Source organism: Falco cherrug, chromosome 1, assembly GCF_023634085.1.
Source record: "Falco cherrug isolate bFalChe1 chromosome 1, bFalChe1.pri, whole genome shotgun sequence".
In the NCBI taxonomy this organism is placed as follows: Eukaryota; Metazoa; Chordata; class Aves; order Falconiformes; family Falconidae; genus Falco; species Falco cherrug.
The window spans coordinates 50,327,644-50,353,947 of NC_073697.1; the positions used below are offsets into that span (position 1 = coordinate 50,327,644).

At 42.7% G+C, this 26,304-nt stretch overlaps 1 protein-coding gene across 2 annotated transcripts in view; it reads left to right on the forward strand.

Moving 5' to 3' along the window:
* The first annotated feature begins 4,128 nt into the window (after positions 1-4,128).
* AFAP1 (actin filament associated protein 1) overlaps positions 4,129-26,304 on the forward strand; it is a 121,540-nt gene continuing 99,364 nt past the window's right edge. For both annotated transcript variants that reach the window (XM_055718174.1, XM_055718195.1), the window contains exon 1: positions 4,129-4,264. The gene's annotated coding sequence lies outside the window, so the exon portion shown is untranslated. The remainder of the gene's footprint in view (positions 4,265-26,304) is intronic.

Consider the following 26,304-nt stretch of genomic DNA (forward strand, 5'->3'; position numbering starts at 1 on the left):
ACCTTTATTGAGAGCTTTCTGCTGTGCATAAAAGACATTTATTTCTACTTTGTAAATGCCTCAAGCATCTGAGACAGCTGTAGAAACACTGATGTTTTCCTTACAGAAAAATCACAAGGTAACTGAAGAAGATTTTTGTTCTAAAAAGCCATAACTTGCCTTCTGTTTTTGAAATCGTGCCATCATTATGTTTTACTGTGGCAATTACTGTAATGTCACTCCATCTCTTGACAGCCCAGATTGCACAATATTTTTGCTTGCTTTTCACTGTTGGGGACCATCCGTTCCCCTGTGCCAGCACAGTGCCAGGGCAGGAGGCAGCGGCAGCAAGGCTGGCTCCAGGCAGCCCTCATCTCCCCTGCCCGACACCAGCATCTTCTGCACGGGCCAGTGTCTGAGCTCTACGTGAAGTCAGTGTTTTGCCAATTGTATTTATTTTATGTCTGCTCAAACAACAAAAATCCCTCAACCACCCCCCAAAAAACCCCAACCAAACAAAAAAACCCCACCAAATCCCAAACAACGCAAAGAGGCAGAGTTTTTTGACAGCCTTTCCAGTACCAAAGGACAAGAACATACAGGCTCTTTCTTACCGCTAGGATTTCACTTGAAGATCCTGAAAAAAAACCCCATATTCTTGTAGAGGCACCTTGAAAGGTTTTACTGAAAAGTATTGAGCAGGCTTTCAGGGGATACCAATCATCACTTACATCATCCAATAGCTTTGCTTATACTTGTTTTCTCTCCATGATGTTGCTGAGGTTTTGGGGCCTCTAACACTATTGAGTTGTCTGCTTATGGACTCAGTCCAAGGCAGATTTGAAGTGTAATTGAGTGTATCTTTTTTAAAAAACTGACCCATGCTTTTAAATGCTCAAAGTACTGTTTTTCTGCCTTTTTACATTATTTGAGTGAGCCAATTCCAAATTGCTTGGAGTCCCTTACAAGGCATTAAATCACAACAAATGGTTGGAGATTTTTTTTCTCATGCCTGTGTTTCTCAGATTTCATCCAATGTTGATTTTCCAAGGGAAAAAAATATCTTAAAACATGCATAATAACTGTTCTAAGCACATCCTAAAGATAATAAACATGGCCTGTCATTGTCATGGCTTTTCTCCTTCAGCACACTAGGGATTATCTGATGGTTAAAGTCCCAGTCTTGTAAACAACTATATCGGGATACCTTACTGCTGGGACTGTTGGATTATTTTTCTTTTTTTTTGTGATAACCAGTGCTGAGAAGATTACAGGAAGATATGGGCATCCCTATGACTAAGCTTCATCAAGTCATGCCTAAAGCTTGTGAAGACTTTCTACATTAATGAATTTACCCTTGATAGAGCAGAAATGTATTGTGAACTATTGAGAACAAAGACAGTATTTGGAACGTGCATGAGTGTTTGGTCTTAAAGCTAGAAGGCACTTTTTCAAGCACGGAGGATGTGTGTTTCAAATACAGTGTTTTATACAAATTTGCCTTCTACTACTTTGTGTTAGAAGATCATTAGTTTAAGAAGTTTATTGGGTGCAAAGTATGACGTACAGTCACTGTGAACCACAGATTTCCTATAAATGACGTGACTTCAGTTTCCATGCAAGAAACTCCATAGTAATCAGTTGATTTATTTTGATGATACTGTGTTTGAGGTGAGTTACATGCTGTTCCTTTTAATTCTATAAAATAGAATTTGTATTTAAATATTGTCATTGAAGACTCACGAGAAAGAAATTCACTGAATCATAAGGTCTATTTTGCAGCTGAAGTAGATTGTGGAATGCACATGGCTGCACTCAGAAGTGGGGGGACACACACAATTTTAAAATGCATCATTGTGGGAACTAAGAATTCAAATAAGAAAAAAGTTCTTTTGAGCCCTTCAGCTTTAGAGAGAATTTGTCTTCAAGAGGAACTGTTTGTGCTGCCTGATGTTTGCCTCTGTGGCAGATGGTCTGTTCTTTAGCCCCTATGGAGTTACCACTAGAAGACAAGACGTTCTTACCAATCAGCCTAAAGACAAACCACTTGTTATCTCACTTTCTCATCTGGCATAGGCCATAAAGTGCTTATTTTCTTGCCAGTGTTGTGATGACTTTTTCTCGTCATTGTGCCTTTGCTGACCAACTTCCTAACATCTTCAGGACATTTCTGTGAAAGAAACACTGCAGTGTTGCTAGAACCAGGCAACCTTCTTACAGACTGCAGAGGTGCTACACGATGTCTTGGGGAAGGCAGAGGCTATTACTTAATGTAAGGTGTGCATTAAAATTTATCAAACCACAGGCAGTAAAGTCACTGAATCCTGAAAGCATTCACTGCAAGCATACAGACCAGTGGTACTATGCACAGATTACACTGCATGCACCACAGCAGCCAAGGGCTGTGCTTTTACAAGCAAAGTTGTGGATTGTTCTCACTAGCAATCATGTTTTACAGGTCACAATACAAATCAAGTAGCTATAAGACAGCAATAGGTGAAAGCAATTGAACTGTGGAGAAGAGGAGCTACAGTTTAATTTTTCAAGGCCGACTAAGCCCTTTAATATTGCCAGAAAAATGACTACTTATAACTACTCCAAATCCCACTCCTGCCAGCTCCCAACAAGCAGAATGAAAAAAGGGCAGGTAGGAGCAGGCTGCTGCTCTCAGAAGAGCTCATGCAGTAGGCGAGTCCTTTCCTGCCCATACCCAAAGGCGTACAAGAGAGAGAACAGCTGAAAGTGAGAATTTAGGCTAGGTAATTTGTCCTGACAAGGTTGGATTGTGAATTCAGCACTCCTGGTTTAGGCTACAGAGATTTCATGTGTTTCCTAGATGGCCATGCAGTGTAAATGCTGAATAAACAGAATTTTCCCTGGTTGAACCTGTTACTTTGGGTATCACCTTGCCAGGATGACTGAGTATGATGAAACAGGGCAGAAGACCACATTAAACTTGTCCAGATCAAAGAATATTTTATTCACCAAAATTTAAGATGCTTAATGAGTTGTGTACTCTTAAGATGTGTGACAGCATAAGATACAACCTTGTACAGAATGATGAACTTGCATGCAGAATGTTACACAAATGCGTCTTACAAGAAACCATTTGTGCATCCAACTGTTGCACTTGAAGAAGAGATGCTCTAGCACACAGCTGGACTAAAAATGAAGAAATATGTTGCCTTAACTAATGTTCTTGCTTTTGTAACATTCCTCTGTGACCTGAATTTTCCATTCTTTATGGACAGAGAAAAAAAACAAATATGTGAACTTGTCAAAGTCGGAACATGTTTACCCACTTTGTCCATATGTAAGTTTGCACTGGTCCAACGTGGATTTTTGTTAAAAACCTGAAGCCTGCTTTTAAGCTCTTGAAGGACACTTTTAGTCAATATAAACTTTAATCAACATCTGGCTTGTATCAAGCTAAACTGAGATGACAGAACTCATTTCTATACCCATGTTGGGTCTATGTGTGGTTTTACACCATCTTAAACTGTGACTTCAGATAAATGGCAACATGCTCAGTGGGCTCCTGTTCCACATTTGGGTTCTTGCCCCGCAGCCGAATTGCAGTAACAGCATCTCCTGGGCACGAATGGGACAGGGACGTGCTGCACTGAAGCTCCAGTTACGATACCGCAATATTCCAGCATTTTCTTCTTGGGAAAGCCTCCATCCTCCAAGGATGCTTCATCGGGGGCAGGAAACCCGTGTCTGCACTGCCAGCGCCAGCCTCGCAGGGAGCACTGGGGCTCATCTGCCTCTGCCCGGGGAAGCTGCGCCCACCGGGACCCCCTGCCCGGGGGCTGCCGCACCCCCGGCCGCTGCCGCACCCCCGGCCCCTCCCGCCCTGAGCCCGGGGGCTGCCGCGCATCCCTCCTGCCCTGTACCCCCGGCCCCGAGTCTGGGGGCTGCCGCGCATCCCTCCTGCCCTGTGCCCCCGACCCCTCCGGCCCCGTACCCGGGGGCTGCCGCACCCCGCTCCCCACCCCCCGCCTTTGTTCCGCTCGCCCCGCCTCGCCCTGCCCCCTCCCCGCGGGGCGGGGGAGCCGCGGACCGGGCTGTAGGAGAGGGCGGGCCGCCCCCCCCGCGGCCCCGCCCCCACCCCGCCCCCGCGGCCCCGCCCCCGCCCCGCCCCTCCGCCCCCGGCGCGGCGCGGTGCTGGCTGCGCGGCGCGGCGCTGGGCTGCGCGGCCGGAGCTGCGGCCGGAGCTGCGCCCGCTCCCGCTGCTGCGTGGAGCCCGCTTTGTGCCGGCAGCCGCGGCAGGACGGCCGGAAAGGTAGGAGGGCTCCCGCCCGCTGCTCCCGGCAGCATCTCTCCCCCGAGCTCCGCGGGCGGGAAGGGAAAAGAGGAGGAAAAAGGAGGGAGGGGAAGGGCTGGATTCAGAAAAGGGCTTTTTCTGCCGAGGCTCCGCGGCTGCTCCAGGCAGCCCCGTGCTAGGACAGCCGGAGGCTCACTGGGGAAAAGCCTGAAAAAAACTCCCAACAAAATCTCGCTCGTTTTCTTGTCCGGGAGAAGCACATGGAGAACGCGGCGAGGGAGCCCGAGCATCAGGCTGCGGCAGCCCCGGCAGCCGCCGTCCCCCTGGGCTCCCCGCCGGGCCCCGGCACCGCTGCACCGTGCGGGCCGTGCCTGGGCTGGCACCCAGCAGGAATCCGGCTGGGAGCCTCGGCAACGAACCCGCTGTCTGCCATCCCGAAACTCGCATCCTTTCCCGGGGAAAGGCACCAGCCTGGCAACCCCGCTGCTGCTTTGTACAGCTGGGAGTTGCGTTATTTTCCGCCTTTTAGGGTGGGAGGAGGTGGTCTCTCTTCCAGCCTTTGCCATTTGAACCCGTTTCATCATCGCCGAGAGATTGCATCATGTTACAGTCCTGGATTCAGTCAGGGCAAAGGCGAAGCGAACCATCCTTCCAGATCTATCCCATTGGCTTCCCCACCCGACTCCCTCCTTTTTATTTCCTGTTTAACAGAGGTTAAAACTAAAAAGCAGCCGGCGATTGGCAGGCGGCGGTTTGGTTCACAGCGACGTATTTTGATTTCTTCCACTGAGGGTTTTTTTGGAAACTCACTTGTAACGTTGTTGGTTCTGTGTGAGTTTATGTGCCTTGTGTGTGTCGGGGGGGATGGAGGAAACTTGCCAAAGTTTTAGCTGGTAGGAAAATAATAAGGCGGCAAAAAAGTCGGATAAACAGTCAGGAGCAGCCGTTGCTGTATAAGCTGCAAGCTCTGGAGTCACAGAAGGTGAATGGATCCAGGCAGGCATCACTCGGAAACAGACGTTCACCTGCCCAGAAGGGCCATGTAACGAATGCACACACTTAGGAAAGGCAAGACAAGACAGAAGTCAGGAGCAGAGACGTCTTTAGCAGATCTCCCCTCTGGATCCCATATGACCATTTTGATGCAAACGCCTGGTGCGTCTGCGCCTGTTTTATTTATCGTACCTTTGCAATGACTGATCTTTTCAGCTCAGATCTGACTGTAAAATAAAAGCCAAAAAGATCTAATTAAATATTGTACTGCAGTCCGGGGCTTCCTAAGCCGACAGATTCTGCTCTCGTGCAGTTCTTTGTTTTGCTCCATAGGGAAAAAAATGTCACAGCATGGCTTGGTGCAGCTCTTGGAGGTATTTTCCGTAACTAGTATCTCGCCCTTGCAGGTGCTCTGCCACTGCTTGCTCCGAGTGTTACGGGACTGCTCTTTTCTTTCATGAAAATAGCAGTATTATGAAGTTCTTTTTCTCTGCTTCTCTGGGAAGGGTCCGTGCAGGGGCGCAAGGAAACAGCTTGGCAGCCAGATGGATCCATCCATCAGTGCTCTCCTATATGGGCATTTGATGCCCTTCAGTCATCCCTTATGCCTCCTGGTGGTTTCCATAGGAAAAGCTGCACATTTGCTTTCTTCTTTTGAACATTCCATTTTTCCTTTTGGAACTGGGGTGGAAGAGGAGCGAATCCTGCATTAGAGCCAGGGGCACAGCCATTCTGTCTTTCTGGGGCTATAGGGCACCAGGTGGATTTAAGAAGAATTTGAAATAGGTTCTGAAAAGAAGCATCTGCAGATTTCTTTGTTTGTCTGGGTACCCAGCGATTGTGGTGACAAGCCTGCGCACAGAACAATGAGCAGATACTCACTGCGTTTGGTGATATGTGGTGCTGTTTGGTGTTTCCTAGGAAATATGTCAGCAGATTTCAAAGTCTTGTGATGTGTTCCTAGGTCTTAGGTAGAATTTTAGATGAAGGGATTTGGAAGGTCTGAGTTGTTGAAATTATGGTGTTTCTTGAAGCAGTGGCAACAAGGAGGGGTAAAATGCAGGAGGGGTAAAATGCAAAGACACTTCAATAGGTCAGCCACTCACGCTATTTTAAAATCGTATAATTGTAGTGGAGAGGTTTTACATTTTCAGCTCCTGAGGCTCTCAGAATGGAAGGGATGCTGTCAGAAACATAAAAGAAAATAATACTGAGATCTCAATGGGGGCAGGCTGCATTTGGTATGCATATGTCTAATTGTGCTGCTTCTTTCAGTAGTGCAAAGAGAACCCGCTGTAAGGTCAGATCAGGAATTGTCTTGCCCCGCTGCTTGCCTGCAGACTTCCTTGAGACATTGCCCTAGGACAAAGAGCCAGAGGTTTGGGGCTGGTTTATGCAGTCTGGAGCCCACCGATTTAATTTCTGTCCATTTTCAGAAGTTTCGTATCTGGTATGTCAGTCAATGGGAGCATGGTATCCAGAAGCCCGCCTGGTTAACTGCATTGTTCAAGGCTGCGCTCTTTGTTTTGCGAGGAGGGGGCCAGGAGGGGAATGGATGTGCTTTATATTCATTTGCAAGAGGTCTCCTGCTGAAGTGGGAGGGTGGGATGCAAGGACCTACACTTCCAAGCTCCCATACAGATCAGTTGATTGTGTGCTGTTAGGGTTTTAGTCACAATTCAGCTTGTTTTAGATGTGAATGACACTTGGCTGCTGGTATGACCCTGAATTTCCTCTGATTCATCAGTTCATTAACAAATACAGTGTTTCATCTGGCACAGGAACTGTTTGTCTGGGCTGGGCAGGTGAGTGTGTTGCACACTCAGTATGACATTATTCCATGTTAATATACTCTAATATAAAATGTTCTTAGGCTTCCAGATGAACTCTGATAGTCAAACCCAACAAAAATAATAGAAAAATGGGAATTCAACCAAAGGGCTACAGTTACTGTGAACTCTGAAGCAGGACTGAAAAAGCTAAGCCTCAAATGTACTCCTATGTCTATTAATATTAAGGTTATCTATTGAAATTCAGGAGGAGTGAGCTTTCATACTATAAGCATCCTAAGCTGACCTTAGACCAAATTCAAGTTTTTAATATTACATCAGATACCTTTTTGGGGAGTGTCTGCATAGAGTAGTACTGAGAATAGTCTGTCAAAGCTATGAGCAGGTAGGAAAACATGTAGCTGCAATGGCACAGGGGTGACCCTGAGTGCAGTGTGCAGGGGTTACACCAGAGCAAGTGTTGCACTGCACCTACTCATCTGTGTATATGTGAAGGCTGTGTATTTGTATTGCATCTGCAACAGCACTGTAAAATACTGTATATTTTTTATCTAGTGTGTGTATATATATCTATGTATATATATATATATATATATATATACACACTATATAAATTGTTCTTACTCTCTAGAAGCTGCCTCGTGACTCTCCAGGTCATGAAACACGTGTTGATGCTAGTGAATATTATTGCAGAAACATAATTGGGGTGTGTGGAAAGAGGGATATCTCATAGCAGATAATAAATGAACTTTTTCAGACATAAGCCCTATTTTCCAAGGTTACAGTAAGAAAAGAAACACTGAATGTCATAAATAGAGTTGTCTGTTGTCCATTACCCTTCTGCCACCTTAACAGAAATTTGGTCATGACATACAGTGACTAGTAAGGTCTGACTACTCAAGGTGCTGAGCACCCTTAGCACACAACAATGTCCAAATAAGCGGATGGTGATCACCTTTCTTAGAGTAGCCATGGGAGAATACACTAGGCTGTGAAAAGGATGATTCAATATCTGCTGAATATTTTACCAGTGTCCATCAAGGAATCTAGAAAAGAAACTCCTAAGAGGGCTTGTAATAGGTTTGATTTTGTATAGATACTGCCTTTTGAATGTAGCAGTATCTTAAAAGATGGTGTACGTTTAGCAGTAAAATAAGCAAAACTGCATAGGATTGTCATCTTTAAATCTCTTTCCTAAACTGAAGAAGAAAAAAAATATTAAAAAAAAATCAGTGCATTATTCCTTTCATGATGACATAGTAGTGTGAGTTTTTGGACTGACTGGGGGATTTCTGTTGCCAACCTATCTCTGCTATCGTGTATTTTTGAGCTGGGTGATAAAGGCTTTCTCTAGGACAGATGTTGGTAACGGCCTTATTGTGCCAAAACCTTCATGAGTACAAAATGCTGAATAAAAATATTTCCATCCATTAATAGTAAGTGTCAGAACGGAGTACACCAGTGGTTTCAAATTTAATCTGTAATGTAGCTGATGTCTCAAAGATAACAACATTTTACCCCCAAGAAATATAGCACTTTGTGTGAGGTAATTGCTATGTGAGTTGCACTAAATATATATTATTCATTAGGGGACTGTCATTATATCATGTTTGTGAATTCCCAAAAGTCTCTTAACACTGTCCTGATCACATCTAAACATTTATGGTGTCTAAAGATTTTGGTGTCCTACTTGACTGACTGGTGTTCTGCCTTGCTGAATTTATTCTGATAGCCACTTTTAATGAGCATGCTGGCTTCCTTCATTTAAAAGGAGTGGATTTTGGGTTGGGAAAGGAGCTTAATTCATCTATTTACGTTATAAGAGGTAGCAGTCCTTCACAGAGAGTATGTAGTGGTATGTTATCTCAGTTTTGCAGAGAAGCGAATAGTAAAAGCTCTTGAATATTCCTATGCTAAACTACCATGCGCTGTCTTCAAATGTATAAAGGCTCAATATCTGGCCAGTTGCTGTGGGTGGATTTCCCCTTCCTTGCCCCCCCCCTCCTTGAAGTATGTTTAAGTATCTCTTTGAAACTTATCTGGTCTCTCATCAGTTACACATGCCTATGGTATTCCTGTTCAAAACTGGAAGAGGCGAGGAGACAAGGTAAGGAGGGAATTTCCCTGTTATTAGCAATTAGCAGATCCAGTTTTTATTTTGCTATACCATTTCTTACCAGGAGCAGCTGCAAAGAGAGAATTACAGTGTGACCTTCGCAGCATTTCCTAGTGCCGTCATCAATCAGATCTGGCAGGAGCTTTATCGTATCTATCAGAGTGGCTCATAAGCCACATGCTGTCTAGTCTGGGGGGGGAAAAACAAACAATGGGAGCTGCTGTAGGTTTTGTTTAAAATAAAACAACCAGGAGTGAGCTTTTCCCATATGTGCCAGCTTTGTAGACAGATTCCAATATTTACCGTGTACTGTTGGACTGATTAATAAAATATGATGTTTATAAAGCAGTGGAAGAGAATTCCACTACGTCTCAATGGCATTGGCAAGCCATTCACAAGCTGTTACAACTTCAGGCTTTCGCAGTCAATGCTCTCCAGTCTCATTCTAATCTTCAGCATTATTTTTACTGAGTTGATGCAGTTATATTAATTTTGGTGTTTTTTGCAAACATAAAAGTTAGGGAGTAAAGATGTGTTTTCAGACTTCTCTGATTCTTACATGAAATAATGTAGCTTTCTCAGATTAAGCTGTTTGCTGTTTTTTGTGGGAACATGCATGCCTTTGCAGCTTGTTCTAGGGCTCTTTTGGAGCCAAGGTTATAATGTGGTAGCCAAGGTCAGCTGATCGGCTACAACAACCCGCTTCTAAGCATGCAAAAGCTTATTAACACTTCGTCAGCGTTTTGTTTGTTTGTTTTCTATTTGCTTGGTTGGTTTTCCATTTCGGGTTCTTCAATTTTTCTCATTGTAACACCAGGTTCACTGCCATTTTCAGATTCCTTTGCTCACCTTTTCTTGCCAGCTGCAGTAAGTGCAACTTTCTTGCCTTCCTTTCCAAGGCTCAGTACAGTGACAGGTAGTCACTTCATGCCTGGCTTCCTTCCAGGCAAGGTCATGGAATCACAGAATTGTTAAGGTTGGAACAGATCTTTAAGATCATTGAGTCCAACCATTAACCAGCACTGCTAAGGCCACCACTAAACCATGTCCCTAAGTGCCACATCTACATGTCTTTTAAATATCTCTGGGGATGGTGACACCACCACCTCCCTGGGCAGCCTGTTCCAGTGCTTGACGACCGTTCTGGTGAAGGAAGTTTTTTCTACTATTCAGTCTAAACCTTCCCTGGTGCAGCTGGAGGCTGTTTCCTCTTGCCCTGTTTCCTGTTACCTGGGAGAAGAGATACTTCATACCTATTAAAAAAAGTCTTGGCTAACAGGTAGATGGAGGGGCAAGAAGCAATGGGAACAGGCAGAATTGCTAGTGTATAATTCTGACTTCATGGGCACATGTTTGCTTCTATATATGATATATACAGATATATATTTAGATGTATATAGATAGATATATAGAAAGTGTGTGTATATATAGGTGATATATGTTAGAGCTGCCTTTGCCACACCTGTGGCATATCACATCTGAGAAAAATGGCTAATTGCTAATAAATATATATATTTACTGTTACAATGTCAATTAAAAGGTTAAGGCCCTGATCTTCAGATTGGTAAGGTTGATGGCCAACAGCAGAGTATGATCTATAATTCTTGTGTTTTTTTAACTAGCCAATTCTTGGTAGAAACTACCTCTGTAGCAGAATTGGGCAAGGAAGCTTGAAATGCTGTAAGAAACGTGCAATAGCAGGTGCAAGGAAAATGCTCATAAAATGTGAAATACATTTAGCAAGATAGTTATCTGCTCTGTCAGGGAAAAAATCATGTGAATTGGCTAGCTGGCTATAGAATGAATGACTTCTGTGGTTTTCCCCTGTGTGTGCCATGTTAGTGGGACAGGTTTTATGGCCCCAGCTGCTGAACTGGCACTAGGCAGGGCAGCAGCTGCAGCTGCGTCCCCTGCCCCAGGGACCTGCACACCCAAGTGAAAAGGGGTCTGCTCAAAACAGTGCTGCACATCGTCCTTCTTCAAGGGCTGGGGCTGTCCCTGAGCATTTGGGCGGCTGAGGGGAAGGGTCTGATGGACAGACACCCTTGGGTGGCTTCAGATGGTACTGTCAGCCACCGCGTGCCGGTGGTGCCCATCCTCACGGCTGAGCTGGCATCAGCCCCTGGGTCCCAGCATCTCCGCCCAAGCAGGGGATGGGGCCAGGAGAGGCTGACACTCCGAGCTATGACCTCCAGCAGCCAGGCACCATGGCTGCACAACCACTTCCTAGAGGACTTTTAAGAGTCCAAAGCCATAAGCAGTCCCGTTCCAGCAGGAAGATGAGGAGAGGGGAAGCTGCCAGCAGGAATCAGCCTCAGGAGCTGAGTCCCATGTCATTGTTTGGGGGCTGCTGCTGCTCCATAAGCATGCAGCAGAGTAGCCGGCTGCCCGCTGTGGTGCAGACTGAACGAACAGACATTGTTTCAGCCCTGCAAGCAGGGTAGGCTGCAGTGAGGAAATGCTAAAATGGTAGGAGCTGAAAATAAGATAGATAATGTAAAAGGCAGTCATTAGATAAGAAGCAGCGCTGCTGAGTGTCACCAAGGCAGCGGTGGCCAGGAGCTGAGCTGCAGAGGGGCCACTCTTTGATGCTGTTCTGCCGCTGGGACTTAGAATAGATCAAACCAAAAGAAATTGCCCTTGTGGAGAGTGGGATTGATTGTTGTTAGCAAGTCCACGCTAGGGAATAGAGTGAAATACTTAATGGATTATGTTGCTGGCTGTAAGAGATAGAGACAGAAGAAAATAAATACCTGAAAATGTTGGAAGCTACCTGATTTTCAACTCTGCTAACGCACAACATTATCAAAGAATACCCTTTGGAAAATGAAAAGATTGGCTTCTCAGGGCGGGGTGTGTGGGTTATTCAGGCTGAGGAGCTTCTGTGAATACACCAAGCTGTTCTCCTTGCCTGATTCCTCTGTCTGCACCATGTGTTTGCCATTAGGACTACGAAAAGCTGCGAGTCTCCTTGGACAGGGCATGATGGGTGCTTGGTGGGTCTTTCAGGAAGAACCAGGAGAGCTGAAAGGAGACAGAGGCTAGGTCAGGCCACAGCATTTTGTTTTGAGCTTAACGGGAATGAAATCCACCCTGAAGAGTCTTGGGGAAAATTCTGGATGAGGGCCAGTATGAATAATGCTGAGTGCAGATGGGTGGGACCCCACCTGGTTACAAAAACAATCCTATTTCCAAGGTTAGTTAATTCTGCTGAAAAAAGGGATATTTAACAATTAAGGTCTCATTTAAAAGGGGGAAAAAAAACCCCAACAGCTGGAGACCTTAACAAAATAAATAAATAAACCTAAAAGTCTCTCACTTCAGAAATTAATGAAAACAAGCCCCCAAACATGCAGACAGCTGAAAGCACACACCAAAAACCTCAGATTAAAAAAAAACAAGTGTCCTCTGGGGAAAGGAAGAGCTGTTCCCTCTCTGGGAAAGTTTGTCTGTTCCTGTAGCTGTGAACTTTTGATCTTCTCTGGGACTTTCTGCTGTCCTTGGTTCACTCTGCAGCTTCTTGGTCTCTTGCACTTCTTTCCCCGGAGCTCAGAGAAGTGTTTATGCAAGCACTCGGCTTTAAATAAATGAATCATCTTATTTGATGTTGGTGAGATTAGTGCTTGGGGTTGCGTGTATGTTTACGCTGGTCTGCTGAGCAGGAGGTGCCGCGGCCGGCAGTCAGCAGGGGAGGTGTGTGAGTGTGCCCCCCCAGAAGGAGCCCTCCCACCTGCCCCCACTGCTGCGCCTCGGGGCCACCAAGGCACCGTCTCCTTTGTGACCACCACATCCGTAGCCTGATCTGGATCAAACTCTATCCAGCAATCCAAAAAGATGCAACAGTTAATTTTAACCTGACGCAAGTCCCAATTAGTCTCTTGGTGACTGCTCTTCCCGTCTGTCTGTCTGCAATGACTGAGCCTCACAAGCCTCTCAGCACTGCAATTTCCTTCACATCCCTTTGGATCTTCTCTTTTATTGTTGTTTACAAAACACTGAGTCTAGATTTTGCATATGTGGAAACTCTTGCTGAGAGCTGTCACCCCTTTGACCTCGAGGACCTTCTCCAGATCTCTCATTTTTGTGTCCTCTTGCTTGTAGTCCAACTGTGTAACCTCTGAAACTAATTTAAGTGTAAAATACAGGCTGTACTGGAAACTTCCCTGTAAACAGTAGCTCTCTCTGCAACTTAAGGGCAATTACAGGTGCACATAGAAGGCCCACATGACTGTCTTCCCCAAAGAAACAACTGAAATATCAATTAAATTACAGGGAAAGCAAAAGCTGTCTTGAAGAGGTATGATGTTTGGGGATTTTTAAACTTCTTCAACCCTTTTCAACTCCTTCAGCTTCTTTTTCCTACCACAGTAATATCTTTTTAAGCGTTAGGGGACTAGCCCTGCTGTGCTTGCACTTCAGGATTCCTTTCTGGTTTTTGGTCAGCACATCTACAGGCTCCAAGATCTAAGTGCAAACTGAGATTGCCCTGAAGTTTATTGTGCTTTATGAGAGCAAAGGGTGAAATCTGTCTTTGAGACTTGGGGTCGTTTGGGCTAGGTTTCCTGACGTACCAGGCCTTACAAAAAACCAGCTGTTCTGGGGTTGTCATTCTGCCAGCTTTAAGGAAAAACAACCAAATAAAGTAAAAATACACTGCCAAAGAGGGATCAAACCTTAGCTTGGTTTGAGTGTTCTTTAAGTAGTCTCAGTCTTTGCATTTACACCAGTTAAGTTCTTCTTTCCATTCAGGGAGGTGACTTGGAGGCAGTATTTATGTGAGAGTCCAGCCCTTTCCCTGTACATCTCTGTAGGGAAGGGCCGCTTCCTACTGACGTCTAAGTGCTTTACTCCATCAGTTAGGATCTGGGCAACCCAGAGCAAGATTTAAATGTAAATGGGTGAAAGTAAAGACACATGAAATGAACTTACGCAGCTTTCCTAGGTGTGGTTGCAGAGCTGTTGTTGGCCAGGAGGCATCACCTGGATGTTCCCGTCACCTGGCTGAGCCAGGAGCAAGGTTGCCCAGAGACAGCAGAGCAGGAATGCGCCCTTGTTCAAGCTATAGCTTGGGCTCTATATATAGCCAAAGAAGTCTGTGCCCTTCTAGTAAGTGACTTGCAGAGCACTTGGTGCCCTAGAGCAGCTCTTTACATGTTAATAACTCATAAAAAACCCTAATGACTTCATGAGATGGGATGGGGAGTAGGAACTGGAAATGGCAGATGCTCAGTGTGCAGAGGGAAAGAGAGAACTGACTTAGTCTGCCCAAATGCTTGAAAGAAATGCATAATAATATTGAAAGGATTTTGGTATACTAGTTGTCTTTCTTATCAGCCTGCTAGTGCCTCAGCGCTCCTGAAATTTCCATACAAGCCCGTAAACTTCACTTTAATTGATGCATAGGAGGGAGAGAAGCACGTAAGAATCCGGTAATATCTTTTCCCTTTTTTGCTGTAGTCACCTCTGGTTTATAAGCTTTCATCTTAACTCCTGCAACTCAAGTGAGTTTAGGAACACTCCTGAACTCTGGGATAAACAAATGTTTATCTACTTTACCTGGGAAACTACATTTTTGGAGCAATGCTGGTTGCTATATCTATAAGACTGTGTGTCACGCCACTTTTGAACTACAGTTTACAGGCGTTAGCTGACCTGCCCCTTCTGTCAAGCAGTCGATGGAGCAAACATCTCACCTGCCCTGTACTCCTTACGTGAGCAGTGGCATGTAATGCTGTACTATTTGCTATTAAAATTACAGACTGAGCTTTCCTCCCAGTGAGCCACTGGAGAAGAGCCGTGCAAGTTATCTCACTGATGTGCAACGTGCCGGGACTCGCCACACAGACGTGCCCTTTTCTTTGATTGCATTCGCTAGGGTCAGCTATAGGGGATCATGACTATTCCAGATCAGTTCACTCCATTACAGTACTCTGACAAAATAATCCTTCCCCTATCCAGTTCAGCTGCACTCAGTGCAGTGAAGCAACTAAAAGTATGTGTATGATTCTAGAAAGCTCTTAGCACTTCTGGAAGGGGCAGAACGAAGCGTGGCTCTGTGTGTACCATAGCACTTCAGAGGGTGGCTTTGCTACGGGCAATAATAAAGAGCATTTTTACATAGCTCAGAAAGGCACAAAATAATATTGAGCAACTGTGCCCTGTGATAACAGAGTATCAGGGGATAACTACATGAAAGCAGACAAAGGGCATGACAAGAAGATTTTTCCTTGGGTTGGAGAATTCATTATTAGCGGCATTATTCTCGAAAATGGTAGGCATTGGACATTTTCTGAGGTAGGCCTGCCTAGGAAAATCTTACATTCCTTTTGTCATTGTTTCTTTATTGAAGTGAGAATTTCTTCCCAAATCGGATTTTTGTAAGGAGGAAACAGATACTTCACATTCACCAGTGGAAGTTGTCCAAAGCAGAAGGGGAAAATGCCATTTGAAACTGTTAAGAACAGAATGATAAAAGCCACCTGGAAAAATAAATGTTCAGTGGTTGCTGATTTCACATGTAAAGTGTGTTTTCCTATGGAATTATTATTTATAGTGTAGTAAACAGAATACAGATTTTAATAATTCTATATTTTTTTTTTTAGTTTGGCATTATAATCAGTGATGCCTCTTTCTTCCTGTGCTTAAGAAGTAGCATCCATGCCTATAATGACTCTTCCTTTGCCTGTAGGCAAGTGAATTTTTGTCATTGGCTAATAAGAGAAGGATCAGGGGCTTGGGACCCTAATAACAGACTGCTGGGAAATCACTGAATGCCAGCAGAGAGCCCTTTGAGTGAGAATTTTCATTGCCTGTGCCCTTATCATGTTATACATTCAGCTTGTCTGCCAGCTTGTGACTAGTAGTGAAGATTATTAGAATCTGGGCTTTTGAGGATACCATTATTTTCCTTTCTTTATCTGATCACACCATGGAATTATGTCAGTGAATTAAAATTCTGATAATGGTAGACTCTGTGTCCTGGATGATTAAAACCTTTGTCAGCATAAAGTTGCATGTTCTTTAATTTAAGGATTAGAGGACTACCTCCCATTTTTTCCAAGTGTAAGGGTTAAGAAATGGCATTATTAAGCTAGCTAAACAACTGTAAAATGTATATTAGGACTAGCAAAGGCATTGATTTGGGTAGTTTGTATTGCCCTAGCTGCTTCATCTTCCCAGAGTTTCTTTCCTACCTTCTTCATATGTGCATCCACTTTCAGAGTCTTTAAAGGCAAGAACTGTGTATTCTTCAAGATAAATAATGTGCCACCACTCTTTTGCTCTATTGTTACTGTAGGATTTGTACTAAGATACTTGTTAGGTCAGATTGCTGTCAGTTTCCAGATTAAAACTATCAGCTTCTGAAGGGAAAGTCTGAAGTGGTGTATTGATTGTGACTGAAAGCCGCTTTTCCAAACCGTCATCTATCTATCAGCATCTGCTCCCACAGGGCACTTCACTATGTAGGATGAACTAACTGCATTTTCCAAGTCAGTAGTATGTCTGCTGGACTTGGAAAATAAACTGGTTTGTCTCCATAGTGAAATCACTTCACTTAGAAGTATCCTACCCCAAAATAATCATACTAATTATTTATCTTTGTCCTTTCTCTTAAGCAAAAGCCTGCCCCATACTGGAGATTTTTTTGGCATACGTTCATGACTGAATGGTACCCTATCCTCTGTGTAATTGTCTGCCATCCTTCTTTTTTTTTTGCCTTGCCTTACTCTGTATTTGGTTAAATACCTGCATCTGTTGTAAATTTTCATGTGAGAGGTGATTATGATCAGATTAGTATCCTGACAAACTGCTTTACAAGGTAAATGGTGAGAAAGACCCCCTGTGCAAGAGATGAGACTGAGGTGCTCCAGCATGGTGATTTTCAGTCCCACAATACACAGTCTTGCCAATGGGAATTTATCTGGGTCTGCTTTCTTATCGAAAGATAATGGGTAGAAGTTATGTAGGGGATTTAATTTCAGATATTTTCAGTCACTGTCCTTCAAGTACAGAATGCAACTTGACATGTGCAACCAAAGGCAAAATGCAGCAGAGGACAGCCAACTTGGACATTGACTGAATAGGAGAACAATTTCAAATAGTAACAATATTTGTAAAATAAATGCATCAATGCTTACCTACATCAGGTGTAGAAGAGTAGTAACGGGATATAGGAGAGTAGTGGCAGGATATGTAACTGCATTATTCAGGGTGCTATGGGGGCTGGAGCTAAAGCGTCGTGGCTGGGCTGGTGTTGATAGATCAGGAAGAGCGAGGGAACCGAGTGTGGTGCAATCCCTTACCCTGCTTGTCCATGGGACTTGAGGGGATAGGTGTGCTGTCTGTTAAAATGATTTTTATCATATTTGTGGTGGCTTGTCACACTGGCTGTTTTTGGTACACGAGTGGCAGCTATGACACAGAAGTGCTTTCTTTCCCTCCTCCCTCCTCTTGGGGCAGTGCAATGAAATCTTTCATCTGTGCCTCAAATCGGTTACATTTTTCACGCCAGAGTTTTGAGGTTGGGAGAAAAAGAGTTGTGATGAGGCTGTGACAGGAGGAAGCCAAAGTTAGAGTGAAATGAGAATGCATTTTTATGAAATAATGTTACATTCACTAGTCTTGAAGATTAACATTTGGGAGTGTGCTAACTGAGAATAAACTTTTTTAATCTATGCACTTTTAAATTAGGATTCAGCTATTGGTACTTGCAAGGCACTAAGAAAAGCACTCGCTGGGACCATCTGTATTCAAAAAGTGGGAATAGGAAGTGGAGTGTCATCATATGTTCACGAGTCTTGCCAGTCCCTGGTCTTTGTAACAGAAGCTTCACGTGCATGCTGAGTGAGTCAGAAACCAAGGAGACTCCATGTGAGCTCCTGTGTGGCTCCCAGTGGTGCCAGTTAACGTGTAATTAATGTAAGTCTAGATATTTCCCTTACTTCTGTTCTCGGTAAAACTGGTTAAGCACAGTTAAAATGTTACAGAAAACTGTAAGTAGTAACAGCACTATTTAATATGTCTGTGCATATAACACATGACTAAACAACTTTCTAACTATATTTAAATAGCTTTACTATAATTAGAAAGCTCTTTTTTTTCACTTTCATTGTGGTAAACATGGGATCAGATTTTTGAATTAAAGGGATGTGAAAGCTGATAGGCACTTAGAGCGGGATACATCCTGCCAGGCTTGAGACACACACGGGAGAGCAGGTCTGCAGCTGAGCTCATTCCCCGTAGTCTTTCTTTACAATCAGGGGATAGAAATCCGCTTCTCAAGGATGTAATTAATCTCATCTGTTCTAGATGTCTATTTTAGGAAGCGTACATTTCTCCATTGACTGTGCGTTGAGCCTAGGGCAACTAGCCAAGATACAGATGACTATGTTGTAAGCGTTGGCATTTAGTCAGAGGAATGTCACCTCTAAAGCTCAAATGGTTTGCCTCCCTACTTTCAACCCTATAAAATGAGTAATTCTTCTGAACTAAAATAATTTATTCAGGAGGCTTGAAACAAGATGATCATTCTTTGTATTTACATGTATAGGTGGGTTATTTTTGCTCTTAATTTGGGTTTACTCTGTACTTACAAAAAAGTTTGTTACGGCATCTTGGTGTGGCTACTTCAGTGCTTTGAAGGCTCATGGCACTCTATGAAAACATCCTTGAAAAGAGACTGGAAATGTCAAAGTGATGACCGAGACAGATTCTTGGAAAATGAGTTTTGTGATATAACATTCTTGGTAATATATTTCTGGGCATTGCTGCATAATTTTAGTTCTCTGCTTTAGTAGTTTGCCATATTGATCTCATATAAGATCATTTGTATAGCAAACATTCCGTTCATTCAGCTGTGAGATTTTTATTTAGATTGCTGTGCTCAGTGCCTTACTAATTAAGATGTTTTGCATTTGGGTGACTGAGTTTCTTAATCTTAAATAAACAACAAAAAAAAATCAGCTTTATTACCCCTGTTTAAAATAAAAAAAGAAAAAAATGTGCTGATCACAGAAAAATCACAGAAAAACATGTTGTGAAGACAGGAAAAGTGAAACTGATTGTCTGGTGGCTTGGGAGTCACCACATGGAAAACTATAGCTAGACTGGGAAAATTTTGTTGCTTGTGCCCTTGGAAGAGGTACACATTAGATGCCATCATTTCTGGGAACTGGAAGCATCCAGTTTTAACCAATAATTTACTAATCCATTTAAGCATGAATCCTACATCTGAGTAATGTCAGGGATTTGGGATTTTGAAAAGAAGTCCAGGGAGAAACAGTGGCTTGAATTAATTACCAAAATCTGTTTTTTTTCTAAGTATATTTCAGATTTGGAAATGAAGTATGAATATACATGACTGAGAAATATGGCTTTCTTTAGCAGAAATCCATATATAAAGTATTGTATTACAAGCTTATCTACTTAAAGGCAGTTTTTAAACCAAACTTTTATATGTTTTGGTTTTCATTATGTACTATTTTATATTGCATATTAAATATATATTATATACACTTACCATTCTCAGGTAGTTTACTTGAGTAATAATTTTCACAGAATTAAGCGAGGAGATTTACATAGAGCTGGCTGGAAACAGTAAACATGCAACAGAACTCAAGTGACTCCAGTAGGAAATGAACGCCTATAAAAATAGGGTTTTATTCACAGTACCAAATCAGGCAAAGCTCTTTACTACATGTGTGCGTGTTTGCACTGAAGCCAATGGGAAAACTCAGACTTAAATATGTCTACTAACACACCAGAAGGTCAAATAAAACTGCAGGCCTAGAAGATGCAGAGCACCTTGTGAAGCTCCTTCATCCTGGGGTTAACTTCACCCCTAGGGCAGACAGTGCATGTAAACCATGTTCTGTATTTCTTTTCCTGTTGACATTTGTTTACTGGTATCAGCCTTTGTCTGACTTTTTGTTGCCATTTAAGTCTTAAAAATAGTTCAAAGACTTAGAAGTTTAAGCTATTTTTATAAAGAATGTAGGTTTTCCATCACTGCTTCAGGCTGAATAATTGCTATCTGGCTACGTCATGCTTATATTACCTATTGTGGGTGACCTCCCAGAAAGATTAATTATTGTTTGAAACGTGGTGATTATTGCTGTATTATTTTACCTAAATAATTTTTATTGAAAGGAGGCGGTAAGTTAAGTATTATTAAGAGCTGGATAGGTAGAGCATTTATTAGAAAGTGCCATGCATAAACACATCACGTTAACTCAAGTGCAGACCACCACATGGTTGCTGTTTAGTCAAGCATGCATTTACATGTTCTTTACGAGAGTTTATGATATGCTGAGCAGCTGGAGTTTACGTTAACATTCTGTATTAACCAGAGGGGTGAGACAGAGCTAAATGAGGGCATAGAGCCTTTGTAGGTATTTCTGTGCTTTCCCCAAAACTGTATCCAGATCCGTAGAAAAACACCACAAGTTGCTACAGGCATTGATAGGAAAAGATCTGTCGTGGATATTCATACAACCCTCCTTACCTCACTATCCAGAAAACTGCTGCTATCTCTTACACATAAAGACCTTAGATGCATCAAATTTTAAAGAACTGGGCAGGGATTAAGAATTTAAGTTCAAGGAACAACCTTCTGAAGATGCCTCCCTTTCACTATTGACCGTGATTTGGAAGAAACTGGTTTGTACCTGCAACCATATAGTGCATAGGTGCTCAGACCACTTCATAAGGATATTAATAAATACTACTTTGGATAGGATTTCTTGACTTAAATCCAATTTGCAACTAGTCTTCTCCCGTGGGAAGTAATGAGGTCTGACTTGGTAACCTAGTAGAGTGTATTGCAAGTGTAGTTTTGAATAAAACCATATTCTGTTCAAAAAGCCCACATCAAGAGAGCACAGGCTCTCAGTTTTAAAAGGGTGGAAACATCCATTTTTTTTTTTTCTTCAAGAAGCCTCATTTGCTGACTATTAGTATTATGGGGGAGAATTAGCCCCAGCTTCTTAATAGATGACTAACTGGTACCCATCACTCCTCCCCTTTCTGTTGCCATTCCACTACTAATGTCCTACAGAAAAAAAATATTATATATATATAGGATATATACATATTATGTAATATTATATATGTGTATATATGTATAAATACATAGATATTTTATACTTGTATAAAAATATGTATATATACTCCAGGTGCTCTTGGGTCAATGGAGGATGGCTGAGAGCAGCTGCGCTGTGAAATGACACTTAGATCTAGGTCTGCCCTTGCGCTTTCACTGCACTAGCTCATCCCTGGCACTGAGATTTCTGAGTAGCGGATATGCCCTGGGTCTTTGCAGTGGACCTGATTCTTTTCCTCTTAATTTAGGCAAGCTTGCCCACTTTTTATGAGTCCATCATGGGCCTGTGGGATTTTGCTGCAGAAACAGGAGTACTGAGTAAAGCTGGATAGTGCTTCCAGTTGGCGAACTGGTTTAGCTGTGGGATAGGATAGATACTTAAACTGTTACGAACTGCTGGTCTTACATATGAATGCATGTGTGTGTAGTCACTTGCATTAAAACTTCTGCATGCGTTTATACTGTGTAACAGACATCCATAGGTAAGTAACTAGAAATACAATATACGTAACCCATTGCAGGGGAATTCTGAAAGCCTTCAGGAGAGATTTCTTCCTGTCATGACAGATACATTTCCATTTTCTCGTATACTAGAAGCATCAAAGCTTTTCACCTTTCCATATGCCATGGGTTGGTTTTTTATTTTTTCTTTTTTATTTTTATTTATTGCATGTGTTTGCCAAGCTGCTTGTAGATTCCAAAATCTTGCCAGGAGGTATTTTAAAAATTGCTGAATTCTCATGGTTGTTACATATCAGCCCAAATCAAAATACTTTCAAAATCAACTATTTTTCCAATAAATAGTTTTATTAAATTCATCTTACAATGTAGGAATATGTATGCATTTTCTATTATTATTACTGCTTCTGTAAGGGTTGAATGATATGGCTGAACCATACTTCTAGGGAAAAGAGTGTAGAGGAAACTGTATTGTACTCAATTTCACCTGGAGAACAGTGTCCTGAGAGTTAAAATACATCAAAAAATTAAGTAAGTCCCCTTGAAATGTAAGATGTGAGTAACTGTATGCATTCCTCCATTATAACATTTGCTTAACCCAGTTTCAGTCTCCTGTTTTATTACCAGCTAGAAGCACAAAGTAAAAAGGATAAAAATTAAAGAGTAGGTGTGGTAGCTCACTGGTTTATTATTTTTTTGGGGAAAAAAATAAAATCTCTACTGATGTATTTATTGACCTAAAGCCAAATTTCAGAAGGGAAAATAAACAATGTTGCCAAATTTCAGAAGGGAAAATAAACAATGTCCCTAGTGTAAAACATGAAATACCACTGGACTGTTTTTTAATTCTCACAGAAATATTCAGAATGAACTTTACTACTCTTTGCAGGATTGCTTTGTTGTGTTTAAAAAGCACAGAGCTGCATTGTTATCAGAGCAGCTAATGCTTTCCACAGATCGGCAGGAGAACACCCCTGGTAGGAATGCACTGCCCCAGGGAGGGGAAAGCTAAATGTGAGTCTACTTGCAGCTATTGCTTGCCTTTGAAAATAATTATAACATTTGGGTTGTTGGTGACATTGCCTCTGGTAATTTCAGCAGTTTAGAGTGTCTGAGTGTATTTCACATATAATACAGAGATCTATTTTGCATATGTGTTTAATAAATACCATTTTTTACCTTCGGGTGCTTTGTTACAATCTGGTCTATGCAGCCCAAACTGTCTATGTCCAAGTCATGCATGCTCCAAGAAGCTGAGTATACTGCATAATGAAAACATCCTTATTTTTGCTTCCGCATGGCTACTGAGTCGTAGAGATAAACAAACGAAACCCCACAGGAACAGGGACTCTTCTCTGAGGAGCTCGGGGTGAGCTGCAGCCTTCCTACCATACCCCGAGTGCCTGACCCAGGGGACAGAGATGTTTTCTCCCACCACTTGCCTCCCAACAGCTGTCATCCTTCCACCCACAGCAGCACGAGGGAAGTCACGTACGTACGTGTATATTTGTGTGTGCATGTATATATATACACATAGATATCTAAGCACATATATAGGAGTAGACCATGTGTGGAGGTTCCTTCTGACATTAACCACTGTGTGACATCTACACCAGACTGTTGGTTCACAGTAGCTTTGAATCTAAATGTAGGCTGCTGCCAAGAGAGGATCCAGCGCATCATCCTCCCTTCTGTGCTCCTGGCCTGGGCAGCAGCAGGAGCTCCTGGAGGCTCGCGGTGGGCTGGCTCTGTGCCCTCCTCGGGCTCACCCCGTGGCCCAGAAGTGTTCTCGTTGGCCCAAAGGCAGGTATGGGAATGAGGGACTAGAGACCAGATCAGGTGCTCTCAGCAGCAGCCCAGACCCAGGTTAATTTAAAGTTTTTGTAAAAACACAGCTTGCAGGAAAGGCATGGAGGAAAAAAAGCAGAAGTAACTATCTAATTTGAAATACAAACATTTGCACGCTTGTACATGTACTTCTCTTGTACAGACTGCACTGAAAGTCATCTCAGTATCTCAGAAAGTGACTCTCCACTGACTTTTCTGAGAGCATAGGTAATTAACTCATTTTAAGGGGAACATCCAGCCTGGCCTAAGGATCACAGGTTCTTTAATTAGGAAATAGTTAAACTGAAAGCACTCGGTGAGCATCTTGGAAGGGAGGGGGGGAAGTGGAGAGAGCATCAACAGGAGTTTTTTATTTATGCTCAGTTGCACGTATCATCCTCTCACAGAGCATATTGTTTATCTGATGCCACTCTAAAGAGGAGTAGATTATACCTTTTGAATTTAAATCCTTAGCAATGTCAAAATTACCTTTTCCTGCCTTTTCTGGGTATATTATTTGGATGATATGTTACAGCTAATGTCTAAACAACTGTTACTCCTTGCCAGGCATCAGACAGATTCCTTAAGACCTTGACTTCTTTCCTACTTAAACAGGAATCAGCATGATTCGTTCTAAATCATTAATGAGAAACACTGATTTCCTCCAAAAATCATGTCATGTGATAAATCGACAAGAAAGAAGAGAAGGGTCTTACGAAAAAAATCAGTTACTTGTAGCTCTGTGTAGGTTTCTTGACTAGTGTCTGTAAAACACTACTGGGTTAAGAGCTCTGGCATGCCCTTCATGGCCAACTGAAGTTAATGCTGCCCGTGCATGGCTGAACTACTTGTGATGCAGCTGCTGAACTGCTGTGGCATTTAAATACTGACCATAAACAGGGATCTTTTGCATTAATGTGACTCTTCCAGCCACAGTGGCTCATCAGCTGGAATAAAACAGTTACAGCTTCCATGTGTGGGGAAGAGGGAGAGGGATATCCTTGGCAGCTCAGGTACATCCAAACCTTTAGAGATCCATGTCATTCTTTTGAGATGAGCTGAATTTGAAGGGCCCTTATAGTGTCTCATCCTGTAAATATTCTGCCTCTTCTTCCTCCTGTCCAAACTTTTGTAACAATTCAGGACAGACAGAAAGCAGCCTATAAACTATTATCTCCACTCCGTAATTAGGCTTTGTCGTGTGTCCACTTTACAACCAACTAATTTGTATTAGGAAAGCAATGTTTTCTTGTCATAACCTTTTATTATCATGAAAGGATAAGGTCAGCTGGGTTTTATATATATTGTCACTGTTAATACCTCAGGCAGACACGGGCTGTTTCTCTGATTAAAATGATGAGCGGTAGTTTCAGGAGGTGATAGATTATGTCATGTTCTGTCCCCCAGTGCTGACACTGTTACTCAAACATCGCTTAAGCAGAAAAGTAGCAAGTCCAGGCTGAAGGCTGTTCCTGGACTCCTGAGCACCTCATTTGCACCATCCATTTGCAATCCTTCCTCTTTCCATCATTTTGCTTCTCATAAAACTGACTTTTATAATACGGAGGAGGAATTAGCAGGTCTTTTCCAAAATCTTGGCATGGGGGAAGGGGTCTCTCAACCTGGAGCAAAGCGATTTCCACAGCCAGCTGCATTTGCAGCCAGCTGGGACATTTGCAGATCTTTTGTCATCTTGTCTCATGCCCAGATGACAAAAAGATTTATTATTCTCAGCAATTAGGGTGGGTTTTCCCCACTTGTTTTTCATCTTTGGTATGACAAATTTAGTGATGAAACCCTGAAGACATTTTTTTTGTGTTGCTTATGCAGAGGCTGAAGGCCAGTATTGTTATAAAATACCAACCCTGCCCTTCCCCTCCCTGTGTTTCAGTAGTAGAAGTAATTTAAGGTAAAAATAAGTGGTATCTTTCATTTTGTTGTATTATGTATAGCAAGAATAAAACAGCTGTATGCACTTCAGGATGTGTAGATGTGACAGCCATGGCTTGGCCAATTCTGAAGGACTGATACCATGCCTTTGCCAGAAAAACAGGCAAACGTTTTACTGGGAGTGTTGTCTGAAAGAAATGTGAAATAGTCCCACGAGCCCAAATAACCTTGGGAAGGCCTCAGATGGAACAGCGTGTCATGTGGGCTGCTGTACGTCAGGGGGGATAGGGACCATTGAAGGGATTTCGGAAGAAAGCCACAGGAATAATCAGAAGGCTGGAAGATGCAACCTGTGAGAGACTGGTGATGGGGTTTCACTTGCTTGGCAGAAAGAAAACTGAGGAGAGGCATGATAACAGTCTTCAGACATGTTAAGGCTGCTGCAAAGATAAAGGGAGTATGTTCCCCATGTCTTCTGTGGACAGAACCAGAAAAAATGGGCTTAAAACTCCTCAAAGGAGATGGGTCGTGCATGTTAGAAACACTTTCTTATGTTCACAATGGTTGAAGGTTGGACTTGATTGCCAGCAGAGGTCAAAGGTTGGACTGACTTCTATGAGGAATGAGATAGGTATAGCTGATCTCACCTTGATGAGAACAGCATCACTTCCTTAATGGTTCTTTGAGCCGTATTCTTTGAATGAACAAGAGCTATTTATGTTGTGTGCATTCTTGTATTTTTGTAACCCTCTCCCACCCAAAAGGTTGACTTTTCCTCTCTCTTTCAGGAATGGCTTTCCTCAGGCTAATGCTTAATGATGTATTACGAAGTAAACTTAAACACAGTAAAGAACATTTTTCATGAGAATAGCTTGGATTTCCT